The sequence below is a fragment of the Culex quinquefasciatus genome, chromosome 3 (assembly GCF_015732765.1).
Source record: "Culex quinquefasciatus strain JHB chromosome 3, VPISU_Cqui_1.0_pri_paternal, whole genome shotgun sequence".
Lineage (NCBI taxonomy): Eukaryota > Metazoa > Arthropoda > Insecta > Diptera > Culicidae > Culex > Culex quinquefasciatus.
This window is the reverse complement of record NC_051863.1, coordinates 76,504,760-76,520,269: the sequence shown is the minus strand read 5'-3', so window position 1 is coordinate 76,520,269 and position 15,510 is coordinate 76,504,760. Positions and strand designations below refer to the sequence as shown.

Here is a 15,510-nt window from a genome sequence, read left to right as displayed (position 1 = left end):
CTTTTGATTTGAAACTAATTTTATCTGTTATTGGGGCGTCCAATTTTACATAAAAGTCCCATTGACACCAAATTTCCAAACCATCATCATTTCAGGTTGAATGAAAGGGTCGCACCACCACTCCGTCACGAGATATCGAAAAATGGAGCTCGGATTCGTGATCAGGGACAAAAGTTACCACTTTGGACAAAGTTTCACGCAAATCGAAGAGGGTTCGGGGCAACTCTTCCCGTTTTCGTGTGAGTTGGTAGAGATTTATCCAAATGCCTTTCGTTTTTCGATTCGAACTCATTTTCTTTGAGAAAATCTTAGCACTTCAAGAGTATTAAAATTAATTTATTAATTACGTTTTGTTTTATTCAAAATTTTCCACAGGTAGGATGTAGGGGTTTGAAAAAAGAGTCCACACGGTTTATAGATGGGCCCTTGGCATGACAGACCCAATGGTTCTCGGGCATTACTCAACCAATCAAGCTGATTCATTTTTCCAGTGAATTGTTAGGGTGCCTAGATGATTCTGGAACTTTGCAGAACTTAATTTGATCATATCTGTAATTTTTGCGATCAAAAACATCGTTCCAACTTTTTCTTTCGCGTGTTAAAAAAAATCGCCAAAAACTCCCCGGATGCAGTCGTTTTAAAAAAGGTGGAACGATGTTTACGGTCGCAGAAATTACAGATTTGTTCAAATCAAGTTCTGCAAAATTTTAGGATCATCTAGACATTCTTACAAATCCCTAGAAACAAGAATCGTTCCGATTGGTTGAGTAATGCCCGAGAACCAGCAAGTTAGAGTTACCGTTCCATCTTTTTGGGAGACTTGGGCGTCCGTGTAAGTTGGACATGCGTTGAGCGTTCCTGTGTTAAAAACCTTAACTTATGGACAGGCCATGTAAGTACACACAGAAAAATATTTTGTAGAATCAGCCTGTACGAGATTTGATTCAACAAAATTTTTGTTGAATATAATCAACGCTGTTTTTTTCGTTGAAACAAACCTTGATTTTCTCAATTCTCAATGTTGTTTTGAAAAAAGTTGCTTTGACGTTTAGCGTTGATGCAACAAAAATCTTGATTTTCAAATCAACAAAACGTTTTGTTGATTCAAATATGCCTTATTTTTCTCCGTGTAGATAAATCGCAATGCACTCCTCACACAGCCTTACGATGCAGCAAATCTTTGGCTGATTTTGGCAGTAAGTACACGTATGTATTAGGGTGGTCCAAATCCGGGCTTTTTTGGGGATACCCCCTGAAATCATAGATTGACCCATCATTAGGCTAAATTCAAAATTTGAGCTCATTCTGACCACGGGAACCTATACCTGTAATAGATTGAAGTTTTTATGGGCAAAATCGTCAAAATTGTGAACACTAGACATCGTCCGGGAAGAATCCCCAGCACCGGAGTAGCCGCGGCCGCTGTTGCGGAGAGAATGCGCTCGCTAACTGAGCGTCGGTCCAACAGCCGAACTGTCATTTGGGCTCTATTTACAGCGGTACAATGGGGTCCTATACAACAAGGTTGGCACAATACTCACATCTTCCCTCTTCTCCGGGGTAATGATTAAAAATACAAATCTCTTACGTTATTTTCTCCAATTTGTTTAAATATTAGAATATAGTCATGAGGCTGTGTAACACAAAAATGTACGAAGACGCATGGAAACTTTTTTTTTTTAATAGAAGCGCACGTGAACCAACCGTTCTTATGATGCTGCCTCCACCAGGCATCACAGAGACTGGCTTACCACCCACTCTACCGAGAAAGAGTATCTCTTCGGCAGTCAGGTGTTTTGGCGTCTCTTACAAGTTTTCTTACAAAGTGCGTACGTTTCCTTACGTATTGCTCCTATATTTGAAACTGTTATTTGTTTTAAAAGGAAAACATGTATGGGCAAAAGACTATTTTTTATTTTTTTAGGTGATCGTATCAATGAAAACTTCTTACTAATTAATATTTTTTCCGGCATTTCATCGATACTTCTTGTAGACATCTATCGACATTAAATCTGTTTTGCCTACTTTACCTTTGTCAACGAGACATCTCTTAACCTTCAACGAGCCTTCGAGGCTTACTGGGCTCGTCTGCCTTCTGCTCTTGTTAGTACACGCACAAGCGATTGAACCCATTCGCGGTTTAAATAGATATAAATAAACCGAATTTTCCATGGATGAAGTTAACTGTATTCGCCACACCACCTCCGCTTTTCACCCAAGCAGTCCTGTTCTTCACGTGCATTCTACAACGCGATTCATTCGTTTGATTTCCAATGATAATCAAGTCTGTGTCCGCTCCAAAACAAACAAATCTTATCCATGATTGTGGGTGTCCCTCCACGCGTTAAAACCGAGCCACGTAGCTTTCCATCCTAGGTTCCATCGCACTTTGTTCCAGTGGATTTTTCATAGAAATTCGTAAATGCGGTATATCTTCAGTGGTCATCATAGTTAGTCTCGTAAACGAACAATTCCAAACGACCGTCTCTGACCATAACCAGTCTGATTCGTAAACAGACATTTCCAAGAGGCCTTTCAAGTTCGATTCGTAAACGAACATTCCCTGATGCAATTCCTCCGGGTCTACATCCAGTTTGATACGTGACCAGACATTTCCAAGAGGCCTTTCCAGTTCGATTCGTAAACGAACATTTCCTTGATGCAATTCCTCCCGATCCACATCCAGTTTGTTTCGTAAACAGACATTTCCATGAGGCTTTTCCAGTTCGATTCGTAAACGACCATTTCCATGATGCAATTCATTCCGGTCCACATGCAGCCTGATTCGTAAACAGACATTTCTAAGAGGCCTTTACAGTTCGATTCGTAAACGAACATTTCCTTAATGCACTTTCTCTCGGTCCACATCCAGTCTGATTCGTAAACAGACATTTCTAAGAAGCCTGTACAGTTCGATTCGTAAACGAACATTTTCTTGAGGCAATTCATCCAGGTCCATAACTAGTCAGATTCGTAAACAGACATTTCCAAGAGGCCTTTCCAGTTTGATTCATAAACCAACATTTTCTTGAGGCAATTCATCCAGGTCCACATCCAGTCTGTTTCGTAAACAGCAATTCCAAGAGGCCTTTACAGTTCGATTCATAAACGAACATTTCCATAATCCAATTCATCGCGGTCCACATGCAGCCTGATCGTAAACAGACATTTCCAAGAGGCCTTTACAGTTCGATTCGTAAACGAACATTTCCTTAATGCAATTTCTCTAGGTCCACATCCAGTCTGATTCGTAAACAGATATTTCCAAGAGGCCTTTACAGTTCGATTCGTAAACCAACATTTTCTTGAGGCAATTCATCCAGGTCCACATCCAGTCTGATTCGTAAACAGACATTTCCAAGAGGCCTTTACAGTTCGATTCGTAAACGAACATTTTCTTGAGGCAATTCATCCAGGTCCACATCCAGTCTGATTCGTAAACAGACATATCCAAGAGGCCTTTCCAGTTCGATTCGTAAACGAACATTTTCTTGAGGCAATTCATCCAGGTTCACATCCAGTCTGATTCGTAAACAGACATATCCAAGAGGCCTTTCCAGTTCGATTCGTAAACGAACATTTTCTTGAGGCAATTCATCCAGGTCCACATCCAGTCTGATTCGTAAACAGACATTTCCAAGAGGCCTTTACAGTTCGATTCGTAAACGAACATTTTCTTGAGGCAATTCATCCAGGTCCACATCCAGTCTGATTCGTAAACAGACATATCCAAGAGGCCTTTCCAGTTCGATTCGTAAACGAACATTTTCTTGAGGCAATTCATCCAGGTTTACATCCAGTCTGATTCGTAAACAGACATATCCAAGAGGCCTTTCCAGTTCAACTCGTAAACGAACATTTCCTACGATCGTCCCAACAAAGAATCAAAGAAGTGCATGGGCCACGCGTACCAGTGGTAGCGAAGCGTGTTTGTATTTGGACATAGGCTAACCTGCCGCACGCTCGCCCTGCATCATGATTTAGGATGAGAAATCTCACTCCTCTGTTTGCACTTGTGCACACCCGAGTGATGAGTACGCGCCGACGCTACCGAAGTAGGCGACGACACTGGTGCACTCAACGGATGACATTGAAAGTACATGCTCGAAGAACAACACATTACACCAAAGCGTTTGTTTTTAAATTCCATAACTTCAAGGATTGCCTTGCAGAAGTTTTCACCACGCCTCAATCGAATTTCCAGCTCACGTTCAGACCAGAAACTTTGTGAGCTTTGCAATTTTTCAAATGTTCCAAAATGTTACAAAAATTTCACTCTTCCCTTTCTTTTAATAAAAATAAAACCCTCCCGGCTTACCAAAGGTTAACGATGCTCACCCTGGTCAGTCAAGGGTTAACAAAAAATCTCCACCAGCTTGAACACTTGTTTTCCACTCTTCTTCCTCCTTGTCAAGCAAAACACTCAATCCATCCGCGTGCTGGGGATTCTCCAGGACTTGAAGCAGGTTTTAAAACTTACCGGCAGTGTTCCGGAAGTTATTCCTCCTGGCAGGATCGCCAAATGTGAACACTAGACATCGTCCGGGAAGAATCCCCAGCACCGGAGTAGCCGCGGCCGCTGTTGCGGAGAGAATGCGCTCGCTAACTGAGCGTCGGTCCAACAGCCGAACTGTCATTTGGGCTCTATTTACAGCGGTACAATGGGGTCCTATACAACAAGGTTGGCACAATACTCACAAAAATATATGGAGAAAAGCAACTGTTTTACTTTCTTACCCGTGGAAGGTGCCATAGATATCCGATTCTTACCATTTCTCAGATGCAGGACATTCATTAAATTTTTAACAACTTTCCAGAAGTCTCCATATTTTTAGGATTTTTTGCTGAAAAGTTATTAGCTTCCAAAAAGGACCCTTTTTGTGCAGACGGTTCTAAGGGGTTACCTAGAAACAATTATTTGTAAAAGTACGGGCGTGCGTGCTTGTCTGCCTGCCTGCCTGGCAGTGCGCCTTTTATGTTGCCATTTTGGGCAGGCCGCGCGAAAAGTGTCCTTTTTGGAAGCTAATAACTTTTCAGCAAAAAATCCTAAAATTATGGTGTCTTCGGGAAAGTTGTTCAATTTAATGAAGGGTCTACATCTGAGAATTTATAAAGATTGGATTACTATTACGCCCTCCAAACGTAAAAAACTGAAACATTTACTTTTCTCCATACATTTTTACGTTTTTTTCCATACAAACTTCAAGCGATTAGAGGGAGGGGTTCCCGTGGTCAGAATGAGCTTAAATTTAGCCCCAAAAGCCCGGATTTACACCACCCTAGTAGGTATGCGTCGAGCTTTCATGCCTTCTCGAAAAACACGCCATAATTTCTAAACAGAGCTGTTGGTGTGTTTACATTACGAGCGAAATTGAAGTGGAAAATCGTGCATCGTGGGAAACCAGCAACAACAAGAAGCCTTTATGAGCGTATAATTACCGGATTTGGCTACCGATTTTTGCGCTCATCAGTGGCCTAAGCTCAACCAGTCAACCACCCTTGTATGGGTATGAGATGTTACGCGACGCGGTGGCGGGATTGCTGAACCCTAAGAGGACAGTGTCCGTACCGGGGTTCAGAGCGCAGGCCAACTCGACTTGACGTTGATCGATTGAGAGAGACAAAGAGAGAAGGATGCAAATTGACGCATGTGCGAGCCAAAATTATGAACAATTACTGAGAAACAGTTTGTGTCGCTATGATACACGTAACATTTTTGAAATCCAGCATCGAAGAAAGTCAACCGATAATTACCGAGCCCCTAAAGCTGGAAACTCCATGATGCCAGTGGATGTCTGAAAAAAAGAGAGAAAAAGAAAAGGGTTAGTTTAAACTGCAATAGAAACAGTAAATTAAGACACATCTCCATTAAATAATAGAAGAAAGTTAGTATCAGATAGTAAAACAAACATGACTTTATTCTTATGTGTACACTGTACACAGCAAAAAACAATTGATTTTTGGAATGATGTAAATTTGGTTGGTTGAATATTTCCTTTTTGTTGAGTAATATTACTCAAAAAATGTGTAAAAATGTGAACCTGATGAATATTCATCAGAAACGGATGAAAATAATAATATATTACACATTTTTGACATAAAATCTGTCACCGTTTTTTGATGAATATTACCATCATTTTTATCTGTGTACAAAAAATTCTCAGTTCATACTGATGATATAAAAATCGGAAATGTTTGAAGTTCAATACTAATGTTAAGCACTGTAAAAAACGAAAACGTTGAAAATTGCACCTGGAGTTCATATTTAAATTCCGATCAAAAAAAGATCCCCTCGATCGAACTTACCCTCCAAATTTAACCAATAACAAAGCACCTAAAAAAAAACCCGCCAAGAGATGTAGATAATACGCCAAATTTGCATACGCTCAACGCACGAGCATTCCGTCTTAATCCGGTAGCGCATTGCGAACTTTCGACGATCGACCTGATCCGCTGAAAAAGGTTTACCTTTCCATCCATCCAGTGGCCCTTCGCGGCCGGGGTTTCGGCTCGGATGTGGTCACGATTTGCGGACGATTTTGGCGTGCATAAAAAGCACATTTTCCAAAGTCCGAAAAGGCTTGATGGGTGTGCGCACTCAGCACACAATAAGCCCCGACACTTTAGTAAAGGGAAGAAGCGAGTGTGTGTGTGTGCATTCAGCTTTCAGAACCATTTGTCAGTTTGTCAGTTTGATAGGATAATTTACGTTGCACCATGTGACCGTGGCCAAAAGGGGGAGGAGAAGGACAAGCCCTTTATCTGGAGTCGTTCCAATAATTACTGTCGTTTCTTGCTGTCATTTGCTGCACATTTGGGACGAATCGTTCGACGACTAGTAGCTCTCGGTTCCGTGGATTTCCGGAGCGGTCATCGGGAGGGAGAATTCAATTTTCTACTTGTCCAAATCAATTGATTTGGCGAAGTTTCTCTTCGTTGCGGAAAGGGCGTAACCAATATTGTCAGCAAACTAAGAGTGAATTTTTATTTAATTTTGAAGATGCTTACATTTCAAATAGAGCAGTTGAAATTTGTCTACATTGATAAAACTAGGCCAATTAAATGAATATTGAATATATTTGTTTCCCATGTCCTCAACAATTTCCCAAAAAATGTTTAAATAACTAAAAATATAAATTTTCACTTAAAAAAGATTGAACAGTTTAAAAAAATAAAATTAATAGTTTTTTTTTTTCATTTTAAACCAAGCATTGTAAATAACCTCTAACGCTCAATTTTTTTTAGAGGATTTTTAATTTTCCCGTATTCTGGAGGTAATTTTGAGCAAGTTTTCTACGAAAAACATTACTTCTCTTTTATGTTTTATTTTTTTTTAATTTTTTTTAAATATAGTATTTTTATTTGCATTTAACTTGTTATGTTTATGTTTGTTTTTAATTCTACCATCTCCTATCATTACCTTTTGCTTTTTTTAGTTTTTAATACGTTTTTTGCTTGTCTAAGTCAAACTTTCAACCCTAAAATATTCGAAATTATTATTTTAAAACAGAATATGACCAAAAACGACTTGAATCAAGTGGGATTCAAGGCAGACAACGACCTCGAAATTGCACCAAAAGAAGCTTTGTCATTATGAAATGGGACGTTGGAAATAGCGTTACGTATAACACCTCCCGAGACGGAGCTAAGCTGTATCAGCAGAATCCAAGACTGAAACAGACTATACTTTTCCATAATTTCGCTGCCGGCTACACGGAGAAAAAAGGGTTCCCAAAATCGTGAACACCCGTTCATGAAATTGGGAACCACGAACAAAGTGTTCAAATTCCATGGTACGTTTTTGAAAATCGTACTATGGAATTTGAACACTTTGTTCGTGGTTCCTAAATTCATGAACGGGTGTTCACGATTTTGGGAACTCTTTTTTCTCCGTGTAGCGGGTATTGGTTTGGCAGTATACACCTACACACATTTTGCAAACCTATTTGTAATATTTCAAAGAATTTGTTATGATATTTTAAACCTGTCCAACATTTTAAACCTACAAATATATCTATAAACTTTTATCCATACAATAACGGAAATATGTGGTACACAGCAAAAAAAGTAGAATTTTGGAATGTTGAAAATTTGGTAGGTTGAATTTTACCTCTTTTTTGAGGAATATTACCTGAAAAAGTGTAAAAATGTGAACCTGAATAATATTAAGCATAAGCATAAGCATAAGCATAGGTGCCCACCCGCAGTTGCTACTCCGTTATTCATCAGGACCTCCAGAAGTTACATCCACGAGCCGTGGAAGATGAGTGGGTGCTATCTTTCCTCGCTTCGCAACTTCTCAAAGGCCCCTATCATGCTGATCAATACCGGCGCCGGCCACGACCAGTGGTAGGGTCACGGGGAAGTGGATGGGAATGTTAGTCCGATACTTGAGTGATAGAGACCGCCCAATCGACTGCATCTCCGACAAAGTATCACATGAGTTTTGAGGGGGTTAGTAGATGGGTATGAGGTCAGGATTCACGAGTGGCAGTGATGTGACCATGAGCATTTTGTTTATCGGTTGAAAATTTAAAATCTTAGGCAGCCGGCTGCGGAAAGATAGATAATTGATTATTTAAAATGTTTTTTTTTACGAACGCGTGCCAGCCGAGCAGTAGTGCTATGGGCTGGACTTATCAGTATATTTTTACTGTTTTTACAATTTAGATAACGCGAGCAAATTTCAAAAAATAGAAAATAAATGACGCTTTACTCTTCACAAAATCGATAGTTTGATGAATTAATAATAAAACTGCCAGTTGGAATAAATTTTTACGATCATTTACGACGAAAATTATCGCGAAAAAACAGGACTGCGCGTTCCCAGAAGCTCTGCACTTATGATGACATTATTCAATTATAATAACCAATCACCCAAGCACACAAACAGCGACACAAAAGAAATGAAAATATGCATGCAAAAACAAGACAGCGCGTCCCCGTGGTCAGCGCACTAATCAAATGTGAACCTGAAGAATATTCACCACAAACTGATGAAAATTCATCATTTTCTGATGTAATATTACACTTTTTTTACGCAAAATCTGTCACAATTTCCTGATGAATAGTACCATATTTTTGTTTTCTGTGTACAAACTCATTGCCCAAAGAAGCCATTTTGCATCATTAGTTTGTCCATATAATTTTCCATACAAATTTGGCAACTGTCCATACGATTTATGAAAATTCGAAATTCTGTATCTTTGGAAGGAATTTTTTGATCGATTTGGTGTTTTGTGCAATGCAGTAGGTATGGATTAAAATTACACTGAAAAAAATATGATTCACGGTAAAAAAATATTTGTCACTAAAAGTTGATTTGCAAAAAAAATCCTATTTTTATTTTCTTACATATCTTTGAGCGAGTTTTGAATTTTGAGTCAACACAGATTTTTTCAAAAAATTTAAATATTGGTAGCAAAAAAATTCCGCTGCATTTTCCGATGTAAAATTAAATTTGCAATTAAAAAATACTTTAGTGAAAGTGCACGGTTTTCAAGTTTCACCATTTTTTTTAATGAGAATCATATTTTTTCAGTGCAGTCCTAATCCATACCTACAACTTTCCCCTAGTCACCAAATCGATCAAAAAAATCCTTCGTTCGTCACTTTTTAGTTTGACTTTTTCAAACCAACGGGGTACAAACTAAAAAAGTGTCAAACGAAAAAGTGTCCAACCACCGCGTTCCCAAAATCGGGTTAAATCATGTTGAAGTGTTTGTTAAGTACCGTCAGTGGGGGTGAGATTGGGTCAAAATGATTTTATACGGATTTTACCATTTATCAGGTTCTTCTCAATGAAACTGAATTCTTTTAAAAGGGTTGTGTAGGGGACATCTTAAGATGACTTCGCTGAAAAAATCTCGTTCCTAGAACAAATCCTGTTATTTTGGCAGCTGTCTAAAGTTGGGGTACGTTTTTGGCCGAAAATGACCTCTCGAAAAAACATCTTTCTAATATTTTTGTTAGAATTGCTCGAAAACTACCCAAATGTTTGAAAATCTCCACTTCAAACATTGTAGCGTGTCAATACGATTCCCTCGAACAAGAAACACTGTTGAATGACTTGTTTTTACCATATCGTTGTATTTGAGCATCATTTTAGTTTCATTTGACCCAATGTCACCCCCTTTAAGGGGTGAGATTGGGTCATTTTCAAACAATTGGCATTTAATGTAGTGTTCATCAAAATCCACCATATTTTGGGAAAATATTAGTAAACTATCTAAGAACAAATCTACGTCTAAAGATTTTCGATGTTATTTAAATTGTTTTTGTTATTAAGAAAATACGATAGGTGTATCGTTTTTTGACCCATAGTCACCCCCACTGACGGTATAGGAAAACGTCATCATCAACTCATTTTCGACCAAGATAGCACACAGCAGACAAATTGGAGTTTTCTGGATAAAGAAGTGGGATAGTAACTTAGTAAATAGTTGCCGTCTAATGGGTAAATTTACATTGGTGTTGCTCTGTTGGGACAAAGATGGGTCGATTGAATAGAAATTGTTAATTTTGGTTAGTTTGTTTGTTTTTAATCCATTTGAGTATATTTTTACAATTATAACATAAAAATATGTTTAATAAAATAAAAATGTGCAAAGATCCTCCCTACTGTCGACTAGCCTTTCCTCAATTACACGTGTTGGGCCGGATCCAGGAAGGGAAAAGAGGGACCGCCGGACGGCGAGATTTATTCTTTGCAGTACCCTTTTGCGGTGACACTTATCGCATACCGGCCGTTTCAAAATGGGACATAAATTGCTTGATATTTCCCCTTATTCTGCTAGAAAATAGTCAACCGCGCGCGTAAGGGCGGCTGTCACATGGCGGCGTTTTGCAAGCATTTACAAAACGGTTTTGTTGGGAAAGATTTCTCCAGCTGAATTCCATCCATTAATTACGAACTAGGTTGCAATCAGGTTACATTTGACGGTGGAAGCTTGAGCGAAAAAATCGTCAAAATATGCATTTTTAAGTACGATCGCAGTTGCCTTAATCTCGCTTCCGCCACTTTTAAAATGCAACTTTTCCCTTCCAAGTGTCTTTATTTTGCTTGCATTTATAATTACCCATTTAAAGCCGACGCAAATTTTGCTTTCGAGCGGCTATAAACCAAATCTTTTCACACTGGCCGAAAACGGGCTGTGAATTTGCTGGCTGGTCGGCCGGTGGTCACGACGTCGGAAGCTTTTATTTTGCTCATTCTCACTGTTTTTGGTAACGTTCACTTATCGCTTGGAGTTTGCAGTTTCACAAAGTAAAACCTTAGATAAACATCATCACGCGGTGGCTCTGGGGTTGAGTTGGGTGTTTTCGGGGTCGTAAAGTTGGCAATATTTTACGAACTAAGTGTTGCTTGCATTGTTTGAGTGGTTCACAGACTCACATTTTTCGAAAGTTTAACCAAAAAATGCAGAAGGCATTTCGATTTAATTTAAAATTTTTGGAAAAATTTCGCAGTAGCATAATCGTTGTAATGTCTGCAGGATTCTTTTTCTTAATCTTTTGAAAATCATGTTTCAATTCACTTGTCATTAAGTAACTCGTCACACGTAATGAAATACTTCAATTAACTGATTTAAGCAAAAATACTTAAGGCTGCAAAACCAAATCTTGCCTTTCGCAGATCACTTCTTCGTGCTTCAAACTAATTACGTAGTTTATGGATGGTGCCTACCGTGCTTTTGAAATTAATAGCCACTAAACTGTAGACTGGAGCAATTATGGGGCTACCTTTCAAAACAAAACAAAAAAAAAACCGTATCATATCACACTCGATTGGCTAGACCGTGTCCAGGGAGGGAAAGCGGAAATTTATGTCTGGGAAAATCCGAGAAAAAGTGCCTCTCTGTCTGGAATTACCATTTCTGTGGATCTGCACACTTTATTAAGTGAAACAAATTTTCCCATTTCGCTTTCAGAAGTAATTTCAAGTGTGAAAGCCGAACTTTGGATTCCGGTGGCAACCATGTTTTATGTCCATGAAAATGGATTGTGACTGCTATCAGGATGTCTTGAGCTCATGTTTAAATAATATAAATTTGTCTTTGGATGTACTTCCATGATATGCTTCACAGTTTCCTGTCATCTGCGAACGACTTATCTGCTGAACCATTTCACGGCACATTACACACGTTAAAGGTGCCGTGGAATATTGTCAACTCTCTCTTTCACTTCTGGTGCAATTGATGATATCACCATAGACAAACAGATCCTCTAATGTTTGGGCAAAACTGAGACAGTCATTTATCTAACTCTCATTTGAATTTGCATTCTGAATATTTATACAAACTCATCAAGTTTAGTATTTAACTGTAAAGATTATTCACAGTTCAATCTGTTGATCTGTGGCACAAATCAAGCACAAACCTCTTCAACCTCCCTCGCATTTTGCTACACGGAAAGTTAAAAAACAATCACCGGCTGCAACCAAAACAATCAATTCTGCATAAAAAATTGATTACATTAAGAAGAACTTTTTCCCAACACCACCGCCAACGACAACATTACACGTTGTATTCGCTGCTATAGGAGGGTGCAACCACCTGTTGGATTGGGTGCAATTGCAGTGGGTGCATAATGGGGGCGGAAACAGGTCACACCGCCAAGTTCGACCGACCGACCACCACAAAGGGGAAATGACATGGCAGGGTGAGCTTCCAAGACATTGAAGCATATTAGGAATGTAGGTTAGAAAGATGGAGTGTAGTGTGCAAGCTGAGTTGAGTTTGGGATGAGATGGGATGCAAAATGTGTGTGGCCTGAGGTGAAATTATATTGGTAAGATGAAAGAATTGATTTCCGTCTCGCTACAGAGGATGAGTTATTTAAAATTAGGGAAATCCTCGTATGTTTGGCAGCTTAAGGACTCGGTTCTAATTCTGTCAAATTTACAAATTCTCACTCATTAAGCTATTTATTGCTTGATATTGATTGACAACGCTTTTTAAAAGCTCTAATCGATCGCCAAAGCACTGATATGTCAACATTAGGTACACAATCGAAACACATGCCGTTCACCTAAATGTCCAATGAAAAAGACACAAAATCCACAAAATGTTTTGCTCGAATCCAGGCTGCGAGGAAATTCTTCCAGCCAAGAATTAGCTTTACTATGATCTTGCTTATTGCCGCCATAAACCGTTTTACATGAACGACAATTGCATTTCTCATTCCGTGACAGCGTTTGAGCCTACTTTGAGTGCTAATAAAACAAATTAAATAAAACAATTATTTGCACTCCCATTACCTGCTGCTCTGCTTTGTTCGCTGTTCTTTTTTTATTCTCTCAGTGACAAGACTTGAATTACGTTTCTCATGACATTATGAACTGTTGCAGCATGTAGCGTGCAAAAATTGAGTTTCTGCCTCAGCCATTCAGCCACATAATAATCGTTGCAAATGTTCACCCGGAGAGAACATGCCTCAGAACCACCGAACTTCTGAGTTGGGGCCGAGCAATTTTTTTTTTGCTTTGGCTGCATGAAATGTTAATTACCCTCCAAGAATGCACTTCCAAAATACAGTTTCCTGTGCCGGGCGATTCAAGCGAAGAATGATCTTGTCGTGTCGCTGTTGAACTATATGCCACAGGGAGCCTGTTTGAACGACGACAAGTTGACTTCTCGGATATATGGGTTAAGGTCTACACCATCGGAGACAGAGAGACAGTTTGACGGCCACGAGCTCTCACTCTCGGTCCTGGACGTCGTCGTTCATATGCCATTTCGAGCTGCATGCTGGGAAGAGATTCTCGGAGACATTCACTTTGCTAAATTCAAATGTGGTTGAGGTAAAGGTCGAGCTTAGTCTATTGCATACTGGAAGTGCAACTAGTTTCTTCATTATAATGCGATAAACGATCATGAGCAATATTGAATCATTTGCCCTATTTGAGATTAGCCACTTACACTCTACGAATAAGCATTTAGCATAATGGGCATAGTTAACAATATTACGGGCATATGTTATTGAGCATAACAAAAATATACCTTAAAATTATTTAATTAGTTGGGGTGTATAAAGTAGTCTCTTATTTTTTTCTTAGCTCAATAGTCAATAGCTTTCTCGGTGGAGTCGCTGGTAGGCAGTTGGACTAAACATGCAAAGGTCGTCAGTTCGAATCCCGGGGAGGATGGAAGCTTAGCTGTAAAAAGAGGTTTGCAATTGCCTCAACAATCAAGCCTTCGGACACCTAGTTTCGAGTAAGAATCTCGCAATCGAGAACGCCAAGGCAATGCTGTAGAGCGAATAATTTATGTTAAGGACGTCTTATAGTGCATCTTGTAATGCCAAATTTTGACGTTCACTGATCCCCAAAACTCGATTTCAACAAAACCGTAAAAACTCAATGCAATGTTGTCACTCTTCGTATTAAATGAACCGCCAGTGGGGGTGACAATGGGTCAAAAAACGATACTCATCTCGTAATTTCTCTATAGCACAAACTATTTGAATAACATTTTACATTTTTCAACGTGTTTAGATACTTTATTAACATTTTCCCAAAATATGGAATTTGATGAACTCTAGGTTAAATTCCAATCGTTTGAAAATTTACCCAATCTCACCCCTTAGAGGGGGTGACATTGATTCAAATTAAACTAAAATGATGCTCAAATAGGGTACTTGTCCCTATTTTGGGCCTAGAGCCTATTTTGGGTCTACCAAACTTAATTCAACGAAATTGTGCATTTCGCCAAATCTGGCCGGAACTTGCCACTTGAGAATGATTCGTGCTGTCAATGTCTCCATTTCGGTGGGCAAGAATAATTCACTTTTTCCTCTCAAATTAGAAATAATGCAATACATATAACACTCTTAATTTTTTTCATGGCAAATTGCTACTTGCCCATTAAGTACAAAATTTTCACCACTTTTGTTTACCGCCTCTTGACACTCAGCATCACGGCATTCATCGTTCAGCACACAAATGAGAGCCGTCCCCGAATCTCCATCCACCGGCAATGTGTTTGCACAATTCCGTTGCAAAAACAAACACTAAATTGCCACTAAATCAATCAAATAACTGATTAAATTACTTCGTCCATCTAGGAGAGCATGGATAAATTTACGGTTCATTTAACAATTCGACGTCGTCGTGCTATCTTGTCGCACCCGCCATTTCGACGTTCCGAGAAAAACGCGTTTTAATGTTTGACCTTGAATATACAAAAACGAGAGCACGCAATGTAAACAATAACAAACACGTTTGGTTTGGCTGACCATTCTGTGCATTGTCCCAAAGTTTGGTTGAAGTTGGTTGCTTGAGTCCCGAGTTATAATTACAAATGTTAACGGTAGTCTAGCTTGTACGTGCGACAAACGCATCCTGACTTTCCTGGCCTGAAATCCCTTTGGCCTTTTGTCGCACTTACATCAATTTTCATGGAGTGACAAGATAGCACGACAAGATTGAAACTACTTTCATATGGGTCATTCCACCTGAAGTGTGCAAGAAAAAATGCAAATTTGAAAATTACCATCTCCGATTCTGCTCAA

At 39.2% G+C, this 15,510-nt stretch overlaps 1 protein-coding gene across 1 annotated transcript in view; it reads right to left on the bottom strand.

Moving 5' to 3' along the window:
• The window catches only part of LOC6033844 (F-box/LRR-repeat protein 7), a 125,942-nt gene that overhangs the window by 55,137 nt on the left and 55,295 nt on the right, over window positions 1-15,510 (bottom strand). The window contains exon 2 of the mRNA XM_038259500.1: window positions 5,755-5,795. The gene's annotated coding sequence lies outside the window, so the exon portion shown is untranslated. The remainder of the gene's footprint in view (window positions 1-5,754; window positions 5,796-15,510) is intronic.